Raw genomic sequence first — 15806 nt, 5'->3', positions numbered from 1 at the left:
CTAGGATGTTTCCAGGTATTACACTAATTTATACAGGATTAAAGGACCTCTTTCTTATTCTGTGCTTCCTGTGTTTCAAATGAGCTATACAGATAGGTTGAATCAGATTATGCACTACAGAAAATTTCAGTTTCAGATCAAATAAACCTTACTTCCATTGAAGATCATAAAACTTTTAGAAGAAAATGTAGGGAAATATCTTATAAGACTTGTAATAGGAGGCAGGTTCCTAGATCTTACACCCAAAGCACAAGCATTGAAGAAAGAAATAGATAAATAAGAACACTTTTGTCCTCAAAATTAAACACTTTTGTGCAGCAAAGAACTTTGTCAAGAAAGTAAAAAGGTAGCCTATGCAATGGGAGGCAATATTTGAAAACCACATATCAGATAAGGGTTTAGTATCCAGAATATATAAAGAGATTCTTCAATTCAACAACAAAAATACAAACAGGCCAATTAAAAAATGGTCAAAAAGCAATAACAGACACTTCTCAGAAGAGGAAATACAAATGGTAAAAGGCACATGAAAAGATGCTCAACTACACTAGCTTATTAGGGAAATGCAAATCAAAATCACAATGAGATATCATCTGACACTCACTAGAATGGCTATCATCAAGAAAAAGAAAATGACAAGTGCTGGGGAGGATGTGGAGAAAGAGTCGCACGTATCCACTGTTGGTGGGAATGTGAAATGGTACAACTGCTCTGGAAGGCAGTTTGGCGGTTCCTCAGGAAGCTAAGTATAGAATTGCCACATGATCCAGCAATCCCATTGCTAGGTATCTATTCAGAGGACTTGAGAGCAAGGACACAAATGTACATTTGCACATCAGTGTTTATAACAGCATTATTTATGATTGCCAAGAGATGGAAACAACCCAAATGTCCACCAACAGATGAGTGGCTAAACAAGCTGTGGTATACATATGATGGAATATTACGCAGCTGTAAGACAGAAGAAAGTCATGAATGTAACAACATGGATGGACCTTCAGGATATTATACTGAGTGATATTAGTCAGGAAAAAAAAGCAAATGCTATATGGTCTCACTAATATGAACTAACATTAATGAATGAACTTGGAGAATTGAAGTTAAGAACACAGGTTATCAGGAGACAGTAATAGGGTAGAGATTGGGCAATTGGTGCTGAAGGAATACAGATTGTGCAACAGGACAGATTGTAAAAATTCAGAAATGGATAGCACAATACTACCTGATTGTAGCACAATAATATAAGTACACTGACTGAAGCTGAATATGAGTATGATAGAGGGATAAGGGCTGGGGACACATATGAAAGCAGAAGGAAAGATAGAGGATAAAGACTGAGATGGTATAATTTAGGAATGCCTAGAGTGTTCATTGATGGTGAATTGATTAATAATGTTTTTGCGTGAGGGAGAACAAATTAATGTCGACATTGCAGGGTGTTGAAAATAGATGGTATATGGGGAAAAGGTATAATCGATGTAAGCTAGAATCTATAGCCAAGTTACATTTAATATGTTCCACTGAATGTAGCAAAGGCATCATGCCAAAACTAATTGTCAACAGGTGGGGAGATTGGGAAAGGGGTATGAATTCTTTGTGGAATAAAAGGAAATGTCTTCAGATAGTGTATGGTGGTGAAGGCATGTCTATACATTTAGGTTGGATTTATGATGTGTGAATAAAGCTGTTTAAAAATGAAAATAAAAAACTTTTGTTCCTCAAAGGAGTTTATCATATCGCCTATCTTTCTTTCTGATTTCATGAGACAAATAACCCAGGTTTTTTTGTTTTATTTATTTAGTTTCTTTTTTGTGAAAAATAACATATATACCAAAAAGTGATAAATTTCAAAGCACATAACACAAATTGGTTGTAGAACAGATTTCAGAGTTTGATATGGTTACAGTTCCACAATTTTAGGTTTTTACTTCTAGCTGCCCTAAGATACTGGAGACTAAAAGAAATATCAATATAATGATTCAGCAATCATACTCATTTATCAAACCCTGCATTCTCTGTGTAACTCCACCATCACTTTTGATCTTTCTCTCACTCTTTACGGGTATGTAGGTGTTCTAGTTTGCTAGCTGCTGGAATGCAACACACCAGAGATGGATTGGCTTTTTTTTTTTTTTTTTAACATGGGCAGGCACCGGGAATCAAACCCAGGTCCTCTGGCATGGCAGGCAAGCGTTTTTGCCTGCTGAGCCACCGTGGCCCCCTGATGGATTGGTTTTTAATAAAAGGGGATTTATTTTGTTAGTTCTTCAGAGGAAAGGCAGCTAACTTTCAACTGAGGTTCTTTCTTACGTGGAAGGCACAGGATGGTCTCTGCTGGTCCTCTCCCCAGGCCCCTGGGTTCCAACAACTTTCCCCGGGGTGATTCCTTTCTGCACCTCCAAAGGCCTGGGCTGAGCTGCGACTGCTGAGATGAGGTACACTGAGCTGCTTGGGCTGTGCTACATTGACCTCTCTCATTTAAGCACCAGCCAATTAAATCAAACATCATTCATTGCAGCAGGCACGCCTCCTAGCCAACTGCAGATGTAATCAGCAACAGATGAGGTTCACCTACCATTGGCTCATGTCGACAGCAACAGAACTAGGTACCTTCCCCTGGCCAAGTTGACAACTGAATCTAACTACCACAGTAGGCTATGCCCAGTCTAGCTTTTTCATGTTGGAAGTGGCTGCCAATAATATGAAATAGGAGGATAGAACTAGTTGATGTCCTGGTGAGGCTGGCCTCTCTGCTTCTCAAGACTTATCTGGTCCAGGGACCCATGTGGATGTTGTAGGTTTCTGGAAAATTACCCTAGTGTATAGAACCTTTGTAGAATCTTATATAATGCCCTAGATGTTCTTTTGGATTGGCAGGAATGGTTTTGTTTAGGGTTTGACAAGTTATGATAGGTAGCAATGTCTAACTGAAGCATACATAAGCGTGACCTCCAGAGTAGCTTCTCAACTCTATTTGAGCTCTCTCAGCCACTGATACCTTGTTATACTTCTTTTCCCCGTTTTGGTCCTGATAACATTGTTGATCTCACAATGCCAGGGCCAGGCTCATCCCTGGGAGTCATCTCCCACACTACCAGGTAGACTTTCACCCCTAGATGTCATGTCACACATGGGGGTGAAGGCAATTGTTTCACTTGCAGAGTTGGGCTTAGAGAGAGAGAGAGAGGGGCACATCTGATCAACAAAAGAGGTCCTCTGGAGGTAATTCTTAGGCATATCTATAGGTAAGCTAAGCTTCTCCGCTACCTGCATAAGCTTCATAAGAGCAAGCCTCAAGTTCAAGGGCTTTGCCTATTGATTTGGGTGTTCACAATGTTTGACATAGTATCAAGAGTTTCCCCAGTGATAAAGTTTAATAATTCCATATTTATTCTCCTATCCCTCAAGGGACTTTGCCAATAATTTTTGATTATCTGCTTAATATACTCTGGGATGTATCCAGGCATTACATTAAGCTATAAAAGATTAAAGGCCCTCATTCTTATTCTGGGCCCCCTGTATTTGGATTATTGAAATGGTCTATCCAGACAGGTTGAGTTAGATTATGTGCTACAGAAAACCTAAGTTCTGGACATAATAAAACTTTCTTCCTTTGGTCTCAAAGAGTAGATGTGTTTCTGTAATACAGACAATGTCTTCCTTACCCATATATTCTGAATTGCCTTAATCTTGACCTGATTGGCTTCATTCTTATTTTTAAATATCAGGTTAAACATATGTAAAACAGCCTCTCAAATTCCAGGAACAACAATTATGGTTCCAGACTAAATGTGACTCTATAAGAATTTACAATCTAGGCCTGTTTTCTTTTATTGTCTAAATGAGACCGTATAATATTTGCTCTTTTATTTATGGCTTATTTTGCCTCACCAAATGTTCCGCAGGGTCATTCACAATATTGCATGCCTCACAACTTTGTTCCTTTTTGTAGCAGCACAATATTCAATCATATGTATGCACCATCATTCGCCAATCTACTTCTCAATCAGTGCATCCTTCAGTCACCTCCATGGGCATCATGCATAATATCCAAAGTCAACAGTCCTTCGACACTCTCAATCTTAGGTAATTTCATTGTTCCCAAGAGAAAGATAACCAATAAACACACCCTAACCAAATGGAAAATCCAAACCTCCCTTTAACTCTTGTCCCTCCCCCCATTATTTACCCTTGGTGTTGCTGTGGTACTGTTGATGTTTTCTTGTTAAACATAGCCCATAGCATGCAATAGCAGTTTTCCCCCTATACACCGAACTTACAAGCTCTTTTGTTCAAGATTCATAACTTTGCAGTAGGTTCATGCAAGAACTCATATTTGTAGTGTTAATCAGTGGGACGCATGGATCTATAAATCTCCTTTCAATCATGTTCACCTTCAATATGGTGATATTACTTATAGACCCACTAATGAACCACCTTCACTTCTATCTATACAGTTGAGTTCTACCTCATTAGCTACCAGTTCACCCATCTCTAGCTTCCATGTATCTCTAGCTTCCCATATATCCTGTATTATAAGCCTCTGACTTTACCTTTACCATGGTCATAAAAGTGAATTCATACAGTATCTCTCCTTTTGTGTCTGGCTTATTTCACCCAGCATTATGTCCTAAAGGCTCATCCATTCTGTCATGTGCTTCAGGACATCATTTTGTCTTACTGCTGCATAATTGTGCATCGTATGTATTTACCACATTTTGTTAATCCACTTGTCTGTTGATGGGCACTTGGATTTTTTTCATCCTTTGGTGATTAAGAATAATGCTGCTGTGAACACTGGTGTGCAAATTTCTGTTTGTGTCACTGCTTTCAGCTCTTCTGGGTATGTTCAGAGTAGTGGTATTGCTAGGTCATAGGACAGCTCTATATTTAGTTTCCTAAAGAACCACCAAACTGTTTTCCATAGCAGTTGTACCATTACACATTCCAACTAGCAGTGCATAAGTGCCCAATTTCTCCACATCCTCTCCAATATTTGTAGTTTCCTGTTCAGACAGCTCTATTTTAAAATGAGCTGATGACTTGAACAGATATTTCTCCAAAGAAGATATACAAATAGCCAATAAGTACAGGAAGAGATGTTCAACATCATTAGCCATTAAGAAAATGCAAATCAAAATTACTATGAGATACCATGTCACACTCACTAGAATGGCTACTATTAAAAAAAAAAAAAGAAAAGAACTAGTGTTGGAGTGGATGAGTACAGCACTCATTCATTATTGATGGGAATGTAAAATGGTACAGCTGCTGTGGGAAACAGTTTAGTAGTTCCTCAGAAAGTTAAGTATAGAATTACCAGATGACCTGGCAATCCCACCTCTAGGTATATACCCAAAAGAATCAAAAGCAGGAACGTCGAACAGATATTTGCACGCCAATGCTCACAGTGGCATTATTCACAATGACAAAAGGTGGGAACAACCCAAGTGTCCATCAACAGATGAATGGACAAACAAAATGTGGTATATGTGTACAATGAAATAATATTCAGCCATAAAAAGGAATGAAATTCTGATACATGTGATAACATGAATGAACGCTGAAGACATCATGTTGAGTGAAATAAGCCAGATCTCACTTACATAAAATAATTAGAATACGCAAATTCCTTAAATCGGAAATTAGAATATAAGTTATCGGGGGCCAGAGTGGGTGTAGGAAATGGGGAGGTAATGTTTAAATGGTACAGAGTTTCTGTTTGGAGCGATGGAAGGGTTTGGGTAGTGGATGATGGTTATGGTAACACAACATTGTGAATGTAATCAGCACCACTGAGTTGTATATTTGAATGTGGCTAAAAGGAGAAATTTTCGGTTGTATATGTTACCAGAATAAAAACATTTTAAAACCATAGAATTGACCAACACAAACTGTAAACCCTAATGTAAACCATGGATGATGATGGTTAATAGTATAATTATAGTAATATTGTTTCATCAATTGTAAAAATGTACTGCACACAAGGTTTTAATAATAAGGAAAACAGTGTGTGTGAAGATGGAATATATGGGAACGCTATACTTCCTGAATGATTTTTCTGTATAATACTGTCAATTTCTCTTTAAAAAAAAAGTAAAAAATGAAAAACCAAGCAGAATCCTAATTTCACTGAAAGTGTCTAAAAATAGGGACTCTGGATTATATATTTCCATGAGAAATATACATAAATGTATAATCAATGTTTTGGAAAGTCATCAGTTTACGCCCTCCCAAATGATATCTGAAGTACGATCTTAGTTTTGTTTCTGATGTTTATTGTTTTTAAGGCAAATTCTTCTTTTATTCATGACATTTGGGCCTCAAAAGAACAGTCTATAGCAATCTAGTCATTGCTATAATAAGAATGTGGGTCACTTTGTGCCTCCTTGGTCCCAAATAGAAATTACAAGAGTCATTTTCATATTTTTTCCAAATTTTCACTAACAAGAAGATTTTGGATTGGAATAAATTCACATTTTCAAGATACGCAGTAACCATTTGTTTAAGTCTGCCAAAGCTGCCAGAATGCAACACACCAGAGAAGGATTGGCTTTTAATAAAAGGGGATTTATTTAGTTAAAAATGTATAGTTCTTCAGAGGAAAGGCAGCTAACTTTCAACTGAGGTCCTTTTTTACATGGGAAAGTGCAGGGTGATCTCTGCTGGCCTTCTCTCCAGGCCTCTGGGTTCCAAAGACTTTCTCTAGGGTGATTCCTTTCTGCGTCTCCAAAGGCCTGGGCTGAGCTGCAAGTGCTGAGATGAGGTATGCTGAACTGCTTGGGTTGTGCTACGTTGAGCTCTCTCATTTAAGCATCCAACCAATTAAATCAAACTTCATTCATTGCAGCAGGCACGCCTCCTAGCCAACTGTGGATGTAATCAGCGACAGATGAGTGTCACATGCCATAGGCTCATGTCCACAGCAACAAAACCAGGCACACTCACCTGGCCAAGTTGACACCTGAACCTAACTACCACACCATTGCTGTCTTCAAAGCAAAGCAGTTTCAGTTTCCTGAGTATATTATTTTCACTTTACACACAGGTATGCTTTCCATATGATCCCTTTCCCAACAAATCAGTATAATTTGACTGTATCCAAGATCTCTTTTTAGAGAATACTTCTTGAACAAAACTTGGGTGTTTTAAGAATACCTCAGAGGAAAATGTTGGGAGATATCTTATGGATCTTACAACTGGAGGCGGTTTTATGGACCTTAAACCTAAAGCAAGAGCACTGAAGAAGGAAATAAATAAATGGGAACTCCTCAAAATTAAACACTTTTGTGCATCAAAGAACTTCATCAAGAAAGTAGAAAGACAGCCTTCACAATGGGAGACAATATTTGGAAATGATATATCAGATAAAGGTCTAGTATCCAGAATTTATAAAGAGATTGTTCATCTCAACAACAAAAAGACAGCCAACCCAATTACAAAATGGGAAAAAGACTTGAACAGACACCTCTCAGAAGAGGAAATACGGATGGCCAAGAGGCACATGAAGAGATGCTCAATGTCCCTGGCCATTAGAGAAATGCAAATCAAAACCACAATGAGATATCATCTCACACCCACCAGAATGGCCATTATCAACAAAACAGAAAATGACAAGTGCTGGAGAGGATGCGGAGAAAGAGGCACACTTATCCACTGTTGGTGGGAATGTCAAAGGGTGCAACCACTGTGGAAGGCAGTTTGGCGGTTCCTCAAAAAGCTGAATATAGAATTGCCATATGACCCAGCAATACCATTGCTAGGTATCTACTCAAAGGACTTAAGGGCAAAGACACAAACGGACATTTGCACACCAATGTTTATAGCAGCATTATTTACAATTGCAAAGAGATGGAAACAGCCAAAATCTCCATCAACAGAAGAGTGGCTAAACAAACTGTGGTATATACATATGATGGAATATTATGCAGCTTTAAGACAAGATAAACTTATGAACCATGTAATAACATGGATGGACCTAGAGAATATTATGCTGAGTGAATCCAGCCAAAAACTAAAGGACAAATACTGTATGGTCCCACTGATGTGAACGGACATTCGAGAATCAACTTGAAATATGTCATTGGTAACAGAGTTCAGCAGGAGTTAGAAACAGGGTAAGACAATGGGTAATTGAAGCTGAAGGGATACAGACTGTGCAACAGGACTAGATACAAAAACTCAAAAATGGACAGCACAATAATACCTAATTGTAAAGTAATCATGTTAAAACACTGAATGAAGCTGCATCTGAGCTATAGGTTTTTGTTTTGTTTTGTTTTGTTTTGTTTTGATTTTACTATTATTACTTTTATTTTTTTCTCTATATTAACATTCTATATCTTTTTCGGTTATGTTGCTAGTTCTTCTAAACCAATGCAAATGTAGTAAGAAATGATGATCATGCATCTATGTGATGATGTTAAGAATTAATGATTGCATGTGTAGAATGGTATGATCTCTAAATGTTGGGTTAATTTCTTTTTTTCCGTTAATTAAAAAAAAAAAAAGAGAGAAGGGATAATTGGAGATGAAGGGATACAGACTGTACAACGGGACTGGATATAAAAACTCAGAAATGGACAGCACAATACTACCCAATTGTAATGCAATTATGTTAAAACACTGAATGAAGCTGCATGTGAGGTATAGGTTTTTTGTTTTTGTTTTTTTTGTTTTTTTTTCTTTCTATTATTGCTTTAATTCTTATTCTGTTGTCTTTTTATTTCTTTTTCTAAATCGATGCAAATGTACTAAGAAATGATGAATATGCAACTATGTGATGTTATTAAGAATTACTGATTGTACATGTAGATTGGAATGATTTCTAATTGTTTTGTTAATTCTTTTTTTAATTAATAAAAAAAAATTTAAAAAAAAAACAGAAAAAAAGTATAGTGCATCTATAATTGTGTATCATGCATTATAAAGAATGTTCCCAACAGACAGAAAAAAAAAAAAAAAAAAAGAATACCTCAGAGATATGCATTTAGTCATGGACATCTACGAGGGATATAAATGGAATATTTTCTCCAAACCTACCATAGACAGCTTTTAATTCACTAGGACCACACCTGGAATATGTTCTTATATACTGTTGCATAGCAAACTACCCCAAAACTCAGTGGCTTAGAACAGGAATCATTGTATATATATCACAATTTTTGAGTCAGGAATTTAGGCAGGGCTCAGCCGGGGGATTCCTCTGTCAGTATGACATCAACTGGAGTCAGCTGGTAGTAGTCTACCCGGCAGCTGGACTAGTCTGGAGGGGCAAACATAACCTCACTCATGTTTCTGGCACTTGATGGGGATGTTTGGAAGCCCAGGCTCAACTGAGCCCCTCTCCACATAGTCTCAGGGCCTCTCCAAATAGTCTCTCCGCCAGGGTAGTTGAACCTCTTAAATGTCAGCTCAGGGCTATAGAGACAGGTCATGGAAGCTAGCACAGCATCACTTCCATCATAATCTATTGGTTAATGTGGTCATAGACCTCACCTAGATTCTAGGAAGGTGACAGAGACTCCACCCTGTGATGGGAGGAATGTCAAAGAATTTATGTCCATCTTCAGTCCGTCACAGAGCATTTTCCTTGCACTTCTACCTCTTACTGTTTCCCCCCCCAGAGCCATTGTCAGAATAACTCAGCCTTAATGCCTCTCCACTATTTCTGTATAATGTTCATAAGAAGAACTCCTGAGGAACATTCATTTTGATAAGTGTCTCTTCTTATTTATTTAGCAGCTACTTTGCAGCATTCAAGGCTCTAAGGACATAGTTGAAAACAATTCAGACCCCCCCCCCCCAAAAAAAGACTGCTCTCATGGAGATCACATTCCAATCAATCCATAGCTAGAAATCTCGGGTGATGAATAGAGAGGCCATTTTCTTGCAGCTTGACTGTTTCTGCTGGCCAATATGAACGTTGAGACATGAAGTTTTTCTGCAGCAGCATCTCGGTTTCTAAACTCCAGCCTCAGACATTTTGAAAGGCATTTGCAGTAACACTGGCTGCAGAGCCAGTGGTTACCCAATTCTAGTTTTCAGATAACTGAATCTTAGTTGCAGATGGTAATCTTGTGCTCAATAATTCCAGAAGTGCCTTCTCTTCAGCCTTTCCAATGACTTTGTAAGCACATGATTCCCTGAAATTAATTTCTTTCTGCTTAAAACACCTAAAGTTGAAGGGATACAGATTGTGCAACAGGACTGAATGTAAAAACTCAGAAATGGACAGCACAATGCTACCTAACTGTAATACAATTATGTTAAAACACTGAATGAAGCTGAATGTGAGAATGATAGAGGGAGGAGGGCTGGGGGCACAAATGAAATTAGAAAGAAAGACAGACGACAAAGATTGAGATGGTATAATCTAGGAATGCCTAGAGTGTATAATGACAGTGACTAAATGTACAAATTTAAAAAATGTTTTTGCATGACGAAGAACAAAGGAATGTCATTACTGCGGTGCTGAAAATAGATGGTAATTAATATTTTAAAATTTCAATTTATGTGTGAGACTAAAGTAAAAAATGTTTATTTGGTTCAAAAGTTATATTTTGACTAGTGCATTTCCTAATATAACGTATGTAGATAGCTTGGTTGAACAACATAAGTACATGGAACCTTGGGTAAGACATGAGATTTTGCTGGTTTGTCCAGAGTGATGCCCCAATAAATCCCAGAGTGATTTGATCAGTGAGCGGAAAAGTATTTGCAAAGTCCCCTTTGGGGAATGGTGAGAACGGGGGAAAATTCAACCTCCCCAAGTTGAATTCTTGATATTCTTGCAAGCAGTGTGGACAACCAAAGCTATAGGCTGAGCCCCCAGTCTTGGGGTTTGTTCATATGAAACAACCCCACAAAGGATAGGTCAAGCCTACTTAAAATTAGGCCTAAGAGTCACCCCCAAGAGAACCTCTCTTGTTGCTCAGATGTGGCCTCTCTCTCCAGCCAACACAACATGCAAACTCACCACCCTCCCCCTCTCTAGATGGGACATGACTCCTAGGGGTGTGGACCTTCTGGCAACGTGGGACAGAAATCCGAGAATGAACTTGGACTCAGCATCAAGGGATTGCGAAAAACCCTAGAATGAGCTAAGACCCAGCATCAAGGGATTGAGAAAATCCTCTTGACCAAAAGGGGGAAGAGTGAAATGAGACAAAGTGTCAATGGCTGAGAGATTCCAAACAGAGTCGAGAGGTTATCCTGGAGGTTATTCTTATGCATTAAGTAGATATCACCTTGTTATCAAAGAGGAAATGGAGAGGCTGGAGGGAACTGCCTGAAAATGTAGAGCTGTGTTCCAGTAGCCATGGTTCTTGATGATGATTGTATAATGGTGTAGCTTTATGGTGTGACTGGGTGATTGTGAAAACCTTGTGTCTTATGCTCCTTTATCTACCTTGTCAACAGATGAGTAGAACATATGGAATAAAAATAAATAATAGGGGGAACAAATGTTAAAATAAATTTAATTTGAAATGTTAGTGATCAATGAAAGGGAGGAGTAAGGGGTATGGTGTGTATGGGTTTTTTTTCCTGTTTTCATTTTATTTTTCTGTTGTCTTTTTGTTTCTTTTTCTGAATTGATGCAAATGTTCTAAGAAATGATCAGGGTGATGAATCTGCAGCTATGTGATGATATTGTGAATTACTGATTATATATGTAGAATGGAATGATCACATATTGGGAATGTTTGTGTTTCTTTCTGTAATTTTTTTTAATTAATAAAAAAATTAAAAAAAAAAAAACACCTAAAGTGATTTCTGTATCCTGTGCTGAAACTAGGACTAATTTCTGACAGTAAAATTGAGATACTCAATTCACATTATGTCTGCCTTCTAGGTAGACTCTTCCCTATTTACCTGATGATTATATTAGAATCCCTCACATGGAAATTTGAGCATCCAATAGTCTTGCCTTTAACTCCTCCCAGACAGTCCGTGACAACTCTATAGCTTTCTGGCGGTTCAATGACAGGACCAGCCCCTGGCAGAGAGCAGAATGCCAAATGTCCCAGCAGATAGTGACAGGAACAACGGGAAGACTGGGAAGCAGCTATCTCAGTGCAATAGCTATTGCTTTGGTTTCCAGGCCAATATCTCAGCATTACCTCCTCAAAAGCAGAATAGCAGAGTCTCTCATTCCACAGCAGTGTGTTTTTCAGCTATAAAGTGGGAACAAAAATACTTTCCTGATTCAAGGCTTTGTAAGCTATACAGTACTATACAAATAAGAGGTATTATTTAGACCACTGATTCTCAGAGTATGGTCCAGGCACTCCTGGACATCCCTGAGACACTGTTAGGGAGTGAGATCAAAACTCCTTTCAAAAATAGTACTAATTAGTTATTTGCCTTTCCATTCTTATACTCTTAAGAGTATGGCAGAGTTTTCCAGAAACTATCACATTTCTCTGACAGCTAATGAAAAGCTTACTGGGGTATCCTAGTATTTTAAAAATTCCTCACTCTTACTTTTTGCAAGACCAAATATTAATAGCTACAATCCACACAAAATCTCTTTGGGGTCCTCGATAATCTGTAAGATTATTTGATCCTGAGACCAAAAGATTTGAAAACCACTGACCTAGGCCATTGTATAGATCCATTCTTGTACCACCTACAGTGGCTCTCACTTTGATCCATTTCTGGATGCCTAATTCCCATTCATGGTCATACCTCTGCCATATACGACTCTCTTCTTCCAGGATGCCTTTCTATTTTGACTAACACACTTGAGTCAATATCTTCTTGCACAGATGGCCAATTGCAGCTGTCTTGGCATAGGACTCCACATAGCTATGAACTGTTCTCATGGGTAAGGCTACACCCACAATCCTGTCCCTTCCCTCAGTAGTGCTGGATTATCCCTTCTGGCTAGACTGTCTGAACTACCTGGTTTCTGCCCCTGCCTTCACCCTATTTAGCATTAGCCTGACCCTTTCTGGCCTTGGGTTCCCACTCTTGGTTTCCCTCTTGTTTAGGAGGTTCCCTGTTGTGGGGGTCACTTGCCAGCTGCCCACAGCTAAGCTGAGTCATCCTCACCCTATCCCTGTACAATTCCATAGTTTGACAAGGGTCAAACTGAGACTGCTTGGAAGTTTCCTGCCAACCAGATAATGGATTAATATTTGCTCTTAGTAATGGCTGTACCATCCCCCCAAGAATGGCATTATCTGTGTATTTGTATTCTCTAATTCGACTTAAAATTAAAACATTAACCATTAGCAATGGCTATTTCTTGGAGATAGGATTAGGGGAACTATTAATTTTTATGACATTTATGTATCTGTCAAGTTTGCTTTTTTTGCACATTTAATGAGAATGTATAGAGATTAAAAACCAGGATCTGGAGTTATTGTGTCTGTTGGAATTCCATCTCTCCCATTGATCAGCTGTGTGATTAGCCAAGTCAACTAATTTTTCTGTGCTGGTTTGAAGCTGTTATGTACCCCAGAAAAGACCATGTTCTTTTAATCCATCCCTGTCGGGGGCAGACCTATGGTGGGTGGGACCTTTTGATTAGGTTGTTTCACTTGAGATATGACCCAGTCCTATTCAAAATGGGTCTTAATCCTCTACTGGAGTCCTTTATGAGAGAATAAAAGACAGAAAAGCCAAGACAGCTTGGAGAGAGAGAAATACCCTGGAGATGCGAAGAGAGGACCCACAGATGCTCAGAGAGAAAGCCACTGGAGCAGAACTTGACGGCAATGAAATTCAGGAGAGAAGGATCAACAGATGCTAGCCATGTGCCTTGCCAGGTGACAAGGAACCCTGGATGCAGATGGCCTTTCTTTAGAGAAGGTATCTTCCTCTTGATGCCTTAATTTGGACATTTTCATGAATTTTATAAATGAATAAATCTCCAGTGTAAAAAACAGCCCATTTCTGGTATATTGCATTCCAGCAGCTCTAGCAAACCGAAACATTCTCATTGCCTCAATTTTTCTCATTTGTAAAATGGAGATTAAAAAAAAAAACACTTATAAGATTGTTTGAGGATTAAATGAGTGTGAAGTTCTTAGAATTATGCTACACACCTACATATATATGTGATTAAAAGTCAGGAAAAAATGCAGATATAGAAGTTATGTTATGAATTTAAAAATGTAGAAAAAATTATAATAAACCATAAAGTCCCAATCTTTATTAGGAAACTTGAGAATATGAGAAGCTATTAACCCAAGTGCTTTAGAAAATGCAAAATAGGATTAACCATCCCGCTTTGGTTAGAAAGATAAGGAAGAAGGCTAGTGTATTTTTATATATGAGTAGTGAACTTTGAATCCTGATTTGGGAAAAAAATCTATAAAATATATTCTTTTATCAATTGAGGAAATTTGAACAATAACTAACTAAGAGATATTATGGAACACATTAATTTTCTTAGGTGTGGTAATGGTTTTGCAGCTATGTAGAACAGTGTTGCTTTTCTATTTAAGGGGTAAAAGGCCATGATCTCTGCTGCTTTCAAGTAGTTCACCAAATAAATTATATAGAGAGAGAAATAAAGCAAATATAGCAAAATGTTGAATTTAAATGGAGGGTATATAGGTGTTCATTGTATTATTCTTTCAAATATTCTGCACATTTGAGAATATTCATACTTAAAACCTAGGGAAAATATCAGAATCTTGATATTCCATGACAGAGACAACAGTGTTCATAGAGGATACCTGCTATTTGTGACCACCCTGCATACTTACTTTTCTCTGATAACAGTACCTCCATTTTCCTTGGGGTTGGGATGAAGGGATTACTCTCCCCTAACGCATGCACACTTATTGTGGAGTCAGTAGAGATGTGCTTTCCCACCCTGGACAAGGTGGTAGGTACATGACCCAAGTCAAACCCATCAAATGCTATGCTGTAGGAATTTTAACCTTGATAAATGCCTGGAGAGAATGCTCCTCATTTCCTGCTACTAAAATCTCTGGAGCTATCCTAGGTTCTTTTTTTGAGGTTTGATATTTTCAGCTTTTTCTTCAGTGAGCTGCCATGTGCTGTCTGTGTTGGTTTGAAAGGAGGATGTGCCCTGGAAAAGCATGCTTTAATCCTGATCCAATCTTGTGGGAGCAACCATTGCTTTTAATCCTTATTCAATAACGTGGGTTGGAATCTTTTGATTAGATTATCTCTATAGAGATGTGACTTGCCCCCAATTGTGGGTATTAACCTTTGGTTAGAGGGAGCTGTGACTCCGCCCATAACAGGTGGATCTTGATTAGTTTGCTGGAATCCTTTAAAAGAGGCATTTTTGGAGAGAACCACGAGAGCCCACGCAGCCAGAGCTCTTTGGAGATGAAGCCCCTGGGGGAGCTTCATGAAACAAGAAGCCTGGAGGGAAAGCTAGCAGGTGTCATCATGTTCGCCACGTGCCTTTCCAGTTAAGAGAGAAACTCTGAACATCATCGGCCTTCTTGAACTAAGGTATCTTTCCCTGGATGCCTTAGATATAGCCTTGCTTTAATTTGGACATTTTCACAGGTTTAGACCTATAAACTTGCAACTTAAATTCGCCCTTTTTAAAGCTATTCTGTTTCTGGTATATCGCATTCTGACAGCTAGCAAACTAGAACACTTTCCAATAAAACTTTTTGTTGTTGTTAAGGCCAGAATTGGTCACTGGTGTTTTCAATCAATGAGCCATAGCCAATCCATCATTTTATCTATAAATGACATACGTAAATGGCAGAGTGAAAATTGATAGCATGAAATATCTGTTACTTTTATAGGACAGTTCAATGTATTCCAGTCAAGAGACAAATCACAATAGTGAAATGAGCTGTGAA

General features: G+C 38.3%; 1 long non-coding RNA gene across 1 annotated transcript in view; it reads left to right on the top strand.

Moving 5' to 3' along the window:
• Positions 1-3123: 3123 nt before the first annotated feature.
• Positions 3124-15806, top strand: part of LOC143674635 (uncharacterized) — a 73595-nt gene continuing 60912 nt past the window's right edge. Inside the window, exon 1 of the long non-coding RNA XR_013171141.1 lies at positions 3124-3245. This is a non-coding gene — a long non-coding RNA (uncharacterized LOC143674635). The remainder of the gene's footprint in view (positions 3246-15806) is intronic.

Source organism: Tamandua tetradactyla, chromosome 2, assembly GCF_023851605.1.
Source record: "Tamandua tetradactyla isolate mTamTet1 chromosome 2, mTamTet1.pri, whole genome shotgun sequence".
Classification (NCBI taxonomy): domain Eukaryota; kingdom Metazoa; phylum Chordata; class Mammalia; order Pilosa; family Myrmecophagidae; genus Tamandua; species Tamandua tetradactyla.
The sequence above is the reverse complement of the archived record's forward strand: the minus strand, read 5'-3'. Positions and strand labels throughout refer to the sequence as shown.